The sequence below is a fragment of the Leptonychotes weddellii genome, chromosome 4, assembly GCF_054177405.1.
Source record: "Leptonychotes weddellii isolate Sample4059 chromosome 4, ASM5417740v2, whole genome shotgun sequence".
Classification (NCBI taxonomy): Eukaryota; Metazoa; Chordata; class Mammalia; order Carnivora; family Phocidae; genus Leptonychotes; species Leptonychotes weddellii.
In genome coordinates, this window is record NC_138372.1 from 145992471 (window position 1) to 146003337 (window position 10867).

General features: G+C 36.6%; 1 pseudogene; it reads right to left on the minus strand.

The window, feature by feature from the left end:
- Window positions 1-7310: 7310 nt before the first annotated feature.
- Window positions 7311-10244, minus strand: LOC102747060 (pre-rRNA-processing protein TSR1 homolog pseudogene; annotated as a pseudogene).
- Window positions 10245-10867: the final 623 nt, after the last annotated feature.

Here is a 10867-nt window from a genome sequence, read left to right on the forward strand (position 1 = left end):
TATCGAATTGATTATATAGTTTTTATCTTTCATTTCTGTTAATGTGGTGTGTCACATTGATTTGCATACCAAAATCAGTGGCATTTCTATGCACTAACAAAGAACTATTTGAAAAGAATATTAAGAAAATTCCATTTACAATAGCAACAAAAAAGAATCGAATATTTATGAAAAACCTGAAACAAAGAGATGATAGATTATGAAAAACCTGAAACAAAGAGATGATAAATTTGCACACTAAAAATTATAAAACATTGAAGAAGGAAATTCAAGAAGACAAATCAATAGAAAGACATGCCATGTTCATGGATTGGAAGAATTAATATTGTTAAAATGCCCATTTTACCCATACAATATGATCTACAGATTCAATGCAATCTGGATCAAAACCCCAAAGGCATTCTATACAGAAATAGAAAAAAAAAGTTCTAAAATTTGAATGAAGCCACAAAAGGCCCTAAAGAGCCAAAGCAATCTTGAGAAAGAACAAATCTGAAAGCCTCATACTTCCTGATTTCAAATTATGCTACAAAGCTATAGTTATTAAAACAGAAATATAGACAAATAGAACAGAATAGAGATTACAGAAATAAAAATATTCATTGACAGCCAATTGATCTTTAACAAGGGTGCTAAAAACACCCAATGGGGAAAGAATAGTCTTTTCAATAAATGATGTTGGGAAAACCATATATCCACAAGCAAAATAATGAAACTGGGCCCATATCTTACAGCATACATAAAAATCACCTCAAAATGAATTAAAGACTTAAATGTAAGACCTGAAACAATAGAGAAAAATTAGACGTAGTGAAAAAGACTTCTTGACATTGGTCTTCTCAATTTTTGTTGACACCAAATGCACAGGAAAGAAAACAAAATTAAATAAGTGGGAGTACAGCAAACTAAAGAGCTTCTCCACAGAAAACAATCAACAGAAATTAAAAGGCAACCTATGTAATGGGAGACAATATTTGTAAACCACACATCTGATAAGGAATTAATATCCAAAATATATAAGAAACTCATACAGATCTATAGCTCCCCCCTCAAAAAAAAAAAATTAAAAATGGGCAAATGACCTGAATAGACATTTCTCCAAAGGAGACAGAGATATGGCCAACTGGTATATGAGTAGGTGCTCCACATCAGTAATCATCTGAAAAATGCAAATCAAAATGATATTATCTCATGCCTGTTAGTATTTTCAAAATGTCAAAAGGTAACAAATGTTGTTGAGGATGTGGAGAAAAGGGAATCCTTGTACAAGTTTGATGGGAATGTAAATTTGTACAACTATCATGGAAAACACTATGGAGATTCCTCAAGAAATGAAAAACAGAACTATCATATGATCCAAGAATCCCTCTTCTGGGTATATATCAAAAGAAATAGAAATCAGGATCTCAAAAAGATATCTGTATTCTGATATTCATTTCAGCGTTATTCACAATAGCCAAGAAATGTCCAACTTAAATGTCCATTGACAGATGAAGAAAATGTTATCTACCTATCTATACACACACAATAGACTATTATATATATATATATATATATACACACACAATAGACTATTATTCAGACTTAAAAATAAGGAAATTTTGCCATTTTTGACAATATGGATGAATAAAGAGGACATTATGCTAAGTGAAATTAAGCAGGCAAAGAAAGACAAATACTGCATAATCTCATATATCTATATGGAATCTAAAATAGTCAAACTCATAGAACCAAAGAGTAGAATGGTGGTTGCCAGGGTCTGCAAGGATATCATTCCCAGGCTTTATTGTACAACTTACTATCTATAGCTCCAATTTTTATCACCTTTTGAACTTTTCAGAAGTGAAAAGATGACTGTTTTGTGTTTTTGCTCTTCTGAAAAACATTATTGACTAGATGTTAGTCTTATGCATCCTTACTTTTGAGTAGTCAGTCCTCCAATTTTCAGCTAAATTGATTTTAGTCTATCTTCTGGTATAACACAATATTGTAGATCATGCAGTTTTCTCAATTAGACATGCTGTGCCTCTCTGTCCTACTGTTTTTCACCTCACTTGTACACACTTAAAAGATAATTATTAATCAAAACACAATTATTTTCTTGCTTTTCATAACAAACAATAAATGAGGCTAAGTGGTTGTGGTTTTTCTTCAACTAGAGTGGGAAAAAATGGGTATGTACCAAAACTAAAATACAATCCATACTTAGTGACCACAGCTGTTTCCCTTATAAAATAAAAGATATTAGTAATTTAGAGACCATAAATTTTTTTAATGTTTCCTATTTCTGTATGTTTATGATGAAGGGCACTTAAGATGTATGAGAATAAACCCATGAAAACAGATTATTAAGCACATTTTATTCTATATACTTATAACACATTATATCTATATACAACACAATTAATTAATGCAGTATAGTTTTATTCTATAGCTATTACATTAGGAGATTATAAAATTAATGTAGGATGATTATACATAATTTTTTTTAATTTTTCCACCAATGGAAAATGGATTATTCTTCTAAATGTTCTATGGATTATTCTTCTAAATATTCTATAAACTTTATTCTAGTATATTTTCTTATTCATCATTAATGCACAGTTATTAACCTACTTGTTATACTAAAAAGAAAAGGTTAGTTCACCTCAAAATCTCAAAATCCACAATCTGGCCACTTCCGATCTATCAGTCCCAAACTTAATTTCCAATAAATAGGAGCAATATCCACCTGTTTCATGCCAGAATCCCTTTTATTCCCAGCTCTCAAAACAAATCTATATCCAGATTTATTTGATCTTACCACATGAATATTCCTTGAACCTATTCAATCTTCTCTAGGTCTACAATCAAGTCCAAGTTTCTGTCTGTCTGCATACTCCCAATTGACCTTTTACCTGTTCTTGTCTTTTCCCAAACTGCTTGTTACAGTGCAGTGAAAGTTGTCTTCTAAAAATGCAGATTTAATCATGCCATTTCCAATACTCTTAGCCTATAAGGATTCATATCTCTGCTGGCTTCCATGACCCTACATAGTTGGGTTTCTTACTTCCTGGGTTCTGCTAGCATTGGTTCTCTTTCAGTTCCTTCAATTATCCAAGTTCCTCACTATTATAATGCATTTGCCTTCTGCTTAGAACATTGCTCATGCTTTACTCACTCACTCTTCCTCTCCCTTCTCATACACACTACAAAATCATCTTCTCCCACTCTCCTTTTGTTATTTCACCAGCAAGTGTGACATAATTGCCTTCAGTAATGACTTATCACACATGGTAAAGATATATGAAATCTTCGATTAATGTCTTCTGCCATCATCCCTACTGAACCTTAAGCTTCAGTAGGACATGGTCCATCAATGGGAAGTTTTGTGACATATTAAGATATTGTCAGAAACCTTGGTCATATAGAAATATAATCAAACACCAATGAAAAGTGAATTGATCTTATTTTTTGTTCAATTTGTAATCATCAGATTATTTTATGATTTCAAATGCATCTTATGCTGTTTCTAACACTACTTCCTTGAATTAAAAATTTCTTCAGGTTTCTTGCAAAGAAGCCCCATAAATTTCTTGAAAGAGAGTGTTTATTCCCTTGGGAGTATAAAACATATAATTCTATCACTTAAAATTATTTATACATGTTTATTCAGCTACATTTCCAAAAACAGTGGCATTATTTTCATTACAGAATGAATAACTATTATCACTTCAATAAAATTGTCTTAGAAATGAGAACATTAGATTTACTGAAGTTTCAATTGAAGCTTATCTTGCTTTCTCCTTTGTATTGGAAGAAAATATTCAAACAAAACACATATAACTATTGGGTTTGTATGTAGATTTCTTTATTTCTCTTAATATCAGTGTAAAGTTAATTGTGAATTTATTAGCTTGACTTTTCTTTATGGACAGACTGTTAGCATATATTACAAATATAATCATTTTATTATTGTGATCAATTTACACACTTGGAAAACGTCAAAAGAAGATAAATATACAGATCCCTCATGACCTCATGAGCCCATAATCTGGAAATATTTACTCTTCTTCTTTTTTTTTTTTTTAAGTAATCCCTACACCCAGTGTGGGGCTTGAACTCACAACCATGCTCTACTGACTGAGCCAGCCAGGTATGCCCCTGGAAATATTAACTCTTGAAATTTAGTTTGATTTCTTTCCAGATTTTTAAAAAAAAGCTTTTTTTACACTTTTATTATTTTGTGGTATAATCACAATAGAGCACATGTAAGACACTTTTAACACTTAAAATTACAAAGTGAATTATAAAATAAATATTTTCTCATGTCATTTTATAGATTCAAATTCCACGTGCTATAATATTTCACAGCCCTAATATGTTACTTAAGAACAGAATGATGAATATGCTGCATTTGTTATGTATTTCATTGGCAAATGAATATGTAAAAATTTCTAAAGTTTTACTGTTTTAGATATTGATATGGTGAATATATCTGTCTGTGCATTTTGACCACATATCTATTTTCAGATATTTCAAAATTTATCTATTCATTTTAGTTATAATATTTAATTTAGTTAATATGTTGAATCTCATGGAAGATTATGAAATTTTATTATAATCATATGGGTCATAGTATTATCAAGGTAAGCTTTTTTAAAAATTTAAATTCAATTAATTAACATATAATGTATTATTTGTTTCAGGGGTACAGGTCTATGATTCATCAGTCTTATATAAAACCCAGTGTTCATTACAACACATACCCTCCCCAATGTCCATCACCCAGTTACCCCATCGCTCCACCCTCCTTCCCTCCAGCAACCCTCAGTTTGCTTCCTGTGATTAAGAGTCTCTTATGGTTTGTCTCCCTCTCTGGTTTTGTCTTCTTCCATTTTTTTGTCTCTTCCCCTATGACCCTTTGGCTTGTTTCTTAAAGGTAAGCTTTTAAGGTGATGACTGGTTGAATAAAAACTATATTTCTTTTTTTATATTTATTGTTTTCTATTTTATTTCCAGTATAGTTAACATACAGTGTTATATTTGTTTCAGATGCAAATAAAATACAGTGATTCAACAATTCTAAACATTACTCAGTGCTCATCGTAAGTGTACTCTTTAATCCTCATCATCTAATTTACCCATCCCCCCCACCCACCTCCACTCTGGTAATGATCGGTTTGTTCTCTATAGTTAAGTGTTTATTTCTTGGTTTGTCTCTCTCTCTTCCTCTTTTTCCCTTTGTTTTGTTTTGTTTAAAAGATTTTATTTATTTATTTATTTGACAGAGAGAAACACAGCGAGAGAGGGAAAACAAGCAGAGGGAGAGGGAGAAGCAGAGGCAGAGGGAGAAGCAGGCTTACCGCTGAGCAGGGAGCCCGATGCGGGGCTGGATCCCAGGACCCCGGGATCATGACCTGAGCTGAAGGCAGATGATTAATGACTGAGCCACTCAGGCATCTCTGTTCCTTTGTTTTCTTTCTTAAATTCCACATATGAGTGAAATCACATGGTATTTGTTTTTCTCTGACTTGTTACTCTTAGCATCATACTCTCTAGCTCCATCCATGTCGTTGCAAATGGCAAGATTTCATTCCTTTTATGGCTGAATAATATTCCGTTGTGTATATATACTACATCTTCTTTATCCATTTATCTGTTGATGGGACACCTGGGCTGCTGCCATAATTTGGCTATTATAAATAATGCTGCAATAAACATAAGGTGCAATTATCACTCTGAATTAGTGTTTTTATATTTTTGGGGTAAATACCCAGTAGTGTGATTACTGGATCATAAGATAGTTCTATTTTTAACTTTTTGAGGAACCTCCATACTGTTTTCCACAGTGGCTGCACCAATTTGCACTCCAACCAACAGTACATGAGGGTTCCTTTTTCTCCACATCTTCACCAACACTTTTATAAATAGTAGTATACATATATGAGTTATCATTTCTCTATAATATTTTAAGTGTTATTTTCTCTATTATCAACATTTATAAACAAGTGAAGAGACAATGGCCTTTTATTTGTTATGATTATACAGATTTTACTGTTGAAAAGCTGACATTGTATAAATCTGTCCAAAATTTACTCTATACACGTCAAAATTATTTTACAAAATGTGTATGGATTGAGCTCTCTTGACATCCAGACTTCTGTATCAGTATCATCATCTAACATCATCTAAGTGATACCACTTTGGTCCACAGCACCATAATCTCTTTCCTGCATTATTTCAGTAACTTCCTAAGTGATCTTATGGCTCCTCAATGCTCCCTAGAGACTATTCTCCATTTTCTGCTATATTCTTTTTCTCTTGAAATGCAAATCATATTATAGCACCCCTTTGTGTTAAATTCTCCACTAGCTTCCAGTATCATAGAGAAAGCCAAAATCCTTATGTATGTGGTTTCCAAAGCTGAGTGCATTGGAATCATCTAGGCTACTTTTTAAATTGTGTTTTGCTGGACCTTAACCCAGATAAACTGAATCAGAATTTCCAAAGTTGGTGACAGGCAGGAGTATTTCTTAAAAGTTCTCCAGTGATCTTGATGGGCATCTGGGTTAAGAACCACTGATCTTGATGGGCATCTGGGTTAAGAACCTTGCTGCCCAGACATCTCTTCTCTGCCAGAACCACCTCCTTCTTCCGCTTTAGGAGCTGGTTGGCATGACGCCTCTGGTCTACTCTGTTGAGCTCTTTTCTTCCCTTCTTGCTTAGGATTTTCAGTGCTAGACAGCCTTTGCCATCCTGCTGTGATGCTGCCTGCCTTTATGAACTTTGTTCTGCTGCTTGAATGGGCCAGAACAGTGGGTTAAGTTCCTCCTTTTTTCTGACTTTATCTACCTCATTCTTACCCATTTCACTGCAGCCATTATGGCTTTCTGACTAGTTCTCAAACTATTAGTGCAGTAAGACCCCCCTCCAACAAAAATTTCCTGCCCTGAGATTAATACTTTAAATGGTTCTAGTCTGATCTTCCTCTGGTTGCACTGTTCCCCCTAAGCGGTAATCTGTGGAGACAGAGAATGTGCCAACACACATATCCAAAACAGATAGGATTCAGTGTCTGCAGACACTTGGAAATTTTGTTTCCTGGTTACTTCAACTTCCTATCTTCGTCTCTTAAACAGCTTTCAAAATCCTAATGGAAAGTGGATGTTTCGGTAAGATTTAATATATATATATATATTTTAACTAAGTGACAATAGAAAAACATCCATAGTTTACTGAGGTACCTTGTTAAGGCCAAGAAAAGCCTTTTGCAAAAAAGGTAGCAGATCTCTATCTAGGCTCAGGTAGATAACACAAACTTTGCCCAATCACAACCTGTAGTATCCCATCCCCAGTGTGCAAGCCAGTAGCAATGAGACAGAATCCCAAGAAGTCCATTCATCTGTGTCCACTTCAGGCACTGCTGAAGAAATCTCACTTTTCACCCAGAATACTGGTTCTGGTCCATATGGATCACAAGTCCATTTGGGGAAATTCGTATCCTGAGATTTTAGCTTCCCATCAAAACTGCACTTAGTGTGGCCATGAATACCTAAAGGCTCCTTGATGTATCCCCTGTGGCCCTACTTTGTTTTCAGTTCCACTGGCTTAAACCACAACACATCCTCTCTGTTGAAGAACATGTAATGCACTACTGCCATCTTAGTAAAAATTTTGAAAGGGTGACCACTCAAAATAACTCTCTTGACGACCATTCTGTCTGGATCCACTAACAACTGATGCCTGTGGTAATGAAGCTGTGCCTCCCATTGCTATTTTGTTTGAAAAGTAGCATAGATGCAGGAGGAAAAGTGATTGGCCATATATTGTTACCACCAAGGCCATGTCAGCAGACAGGAAATCTCTGAAATTTATTTATCTGCTGCAGTGTGCTGAGAGAATAAAGGTGAGGCTCAGAAGAGCCTGAACCCACAGTGGAAGATCAGCCCTTCTAGCTTTCATAGGCTCTGTGTTGCCAGGGTCCCACCGTATTCAGTACTGACATCTTCTGTTCATCAGGTAGTAATGAAAATGCAATCAATGGTGTGCTCCTTGCTTGAAGCACTCAACCCCTGAGACAGGGACTTCAGATACGAAGTGTGACAATCAGCCAACCTCAGTTCCTTCAACCTCTTTTTTTCCCCTCAGTTTCTTTAAAAATGAATTTCCTAGTATTAGTAAAGTTCTGAAACTGAAAGATCAGAGCATAATCTTGAGGAAGGTTTTTCTTAGGGTCCCATGAAGACGTGCAGAAGCTCTGGAGGCCTCTGTATTTTTGAAATCAAATACTTGCAGCCATGTCACAGGGGGGTCTCTACTTCATCTGGAAGTGGCTCTTCCAGTCTTTTTTATTTGTACTTCTCCAACATTGTTTTCCTCAGCCTTTTCATCCATTTTCTCATCATACAGATCATCACATGTGAGCTCTCCTATAGTCAGTTTCACATTCCTCCCCCTGCTCCTCTTCACTACCCTCATCCTCATGTTCCATACCATCATATTGATCTTCCCCATCACTTTCACCATCCTCATCCCAAATCTATTCAGCTTGGTAATTTGATACCCCTTTGGGAGCTTTCTTTACCAACTTGGAACTTTCCTTCAAGAAATGATTTTGCCTTGTTCAGCTCCTCTTCAATGGGCCAGGTTTGGTCTTCTTCCTTCAGATCTGGGATAACTTCTGTTTACAAAGATTCTTGTCTATCAGGGTCTGCCTTCGTTGGGACCTTAAGGTCTTCCTCTTCCTCCATACTAGCTACAGCATCTGTAGCACAAATCTCCATTGCCACAGCTGGTCCTTTTGGGATTTGACCACCCTAGGATTTAAAGGGAAAGGGTCCTAGGAGCATTTATCTGTTTCATCTGGAAATCACCCTGTCCAACGATATGCAGCAAGCTATTCACATTCAGAGCCAGCTCACGAACAGAGCCTGAGATTTTCAAGGTGCCCACCAAGTTCTTCTCTTCACTAGGAACAAAGTCAGCAGCATGTGCAATCAGGTAGGCCTGTCAATCTGGAAAGGCAAGATGTCATTGCTTTTGATTAGCCAGCTGCCCGAGTAACATCTTTACCTCCTCTCGAGTGTCTACAGGAAAAGTTTGTCATCAGGAAGGCGCTTCTCTATTGCTTTACTTAGCTTCTTTCTGGCATCTATTTGTTTCTTCAGTGGGAAGCCAGAAACCCCTTAGGCAGCTAGTATATAGGTGGGAAGGCCCTGAGCAGGAAAGATAGTGATCCCCAGTGCTGTCCCCAGCCTTCTAGAGGATCAAGGAGGAAAAGGATGGTATCTGTCACTTTAGCCATGTCTAACATAGTGTGCAGATCCCTGGCCTTGTAGATGTGAAAAACCACTGATGTTTTAAGGGGTGAGGGGTACCTAACATCATAAAGCTAGTGGTGTTTCCCCATTCAGTCAAGTGTACTGTTCCAGTGTCCTTATCCTGAAGCAGCAAAAGTCCTCTGGCAGGGAAATCCTGTTGTGCAGTGGAACCACCAGTACCCAATGAGGAGGGCCATCCTTGCTGCCCAGACATCTCTTCTCTGCCAGAACCACCTCCTTCTTCCGCTTTCAGAGCTGGTTGGCATGACACCTCTGGTCTGCTCTGTTGAGCTCTTTTCTTCCCTTCTTGCTTAGGATTTTCAGTGCTAGACAGCCTTTGCCATCCTGCTGTGATGCTGCCTGCCTTTATGAACTTTGTTCTGCTGCTTGAATGGGCCAGAACAGTGGGTTACCATGCCGCCACTCTGGTGTATCCAGGCAGCCTGTGTCAGGCTGTTTTAATCAGAGATTCCAAGCCAGTAAGAAACCTTATGGGATTATGGGTACTGATGAAGTCTACATAAATCTGTAACACATGCATCTGCTGCTGTCTCTGAAGTCTCACAGTGTCCACAGTTTGGAAAGAAGATGGCTATGACATGAAGTGAGGAAAGAGTAATGGCAAATTGGAACATGCAAAAGGGAGCTGGAACCTTGAGGTAAAACTGCCAATGTTGATGATTTAAACAACCAGCAAAAATGCTGATGCACTTGACCATAAAACTTTACAAGAACCACTCCCAGGATTTGGAGTACCTGAAAGAAGATATCCGACAGGAGGTAAAGCATCTGCAACTTAGCTGCTTCCCCAGGTCCACAAGCCATGTTAACACCATCTTGACATACCTGATATGTAGGAAGAGCACCTAACCTTACTTGCTAAGCATTAACACACTGCTGTTTCACTGCGCCTTCTGAATCTTCTGCAAATTTCTCTAGGTTAGGCCAACCTCATCCCAGAACTATGAAGGGACAGGAATTTGGAGGGAGACAGTTCTAACTAAACTAAATCAACATAATTTAAAGTCCCCATAATCAATTTCTTGTCACCTTGGCCAATATATACACTACTTTAAACTATACAAAACTTCCAAATAAAGGTAATGGCAAAGTGATGCTTCATCTTTAATGATGCAATTATCCCTCATAACAATAAAAAACATGCTAATCTTTTCCCAAAGAGGATACAAAACATTTTAACCATTTTGGTGTAAAATATATTCCTCTCCTAGCTGAACCACATTCCCCTTGATTTCTTAAAACTCAAATTTTGAGATATGAGGTCAGCTTCTATTAACACTTCTTACGTTTGACAGGAGGAGAGTGGGAGAGGGAAAGAAGTAAATATTTTATACATAACCAGATATGCTTATATTGATATAAGGAAGAAATACAAATAACTATTGTAGACCTTGTTTCTGCAACTATTCATGTGGCCATAGCCAGTATTTATAATTATCTTCTTTTCCTATCCATTCATGATTCTGCCCTCAGTTACCACGTTGGCTGGTTGTGTTTTCCTGTCTGATGCGGATGATCAAACCTTCATTCCTGAAGGTTATGGG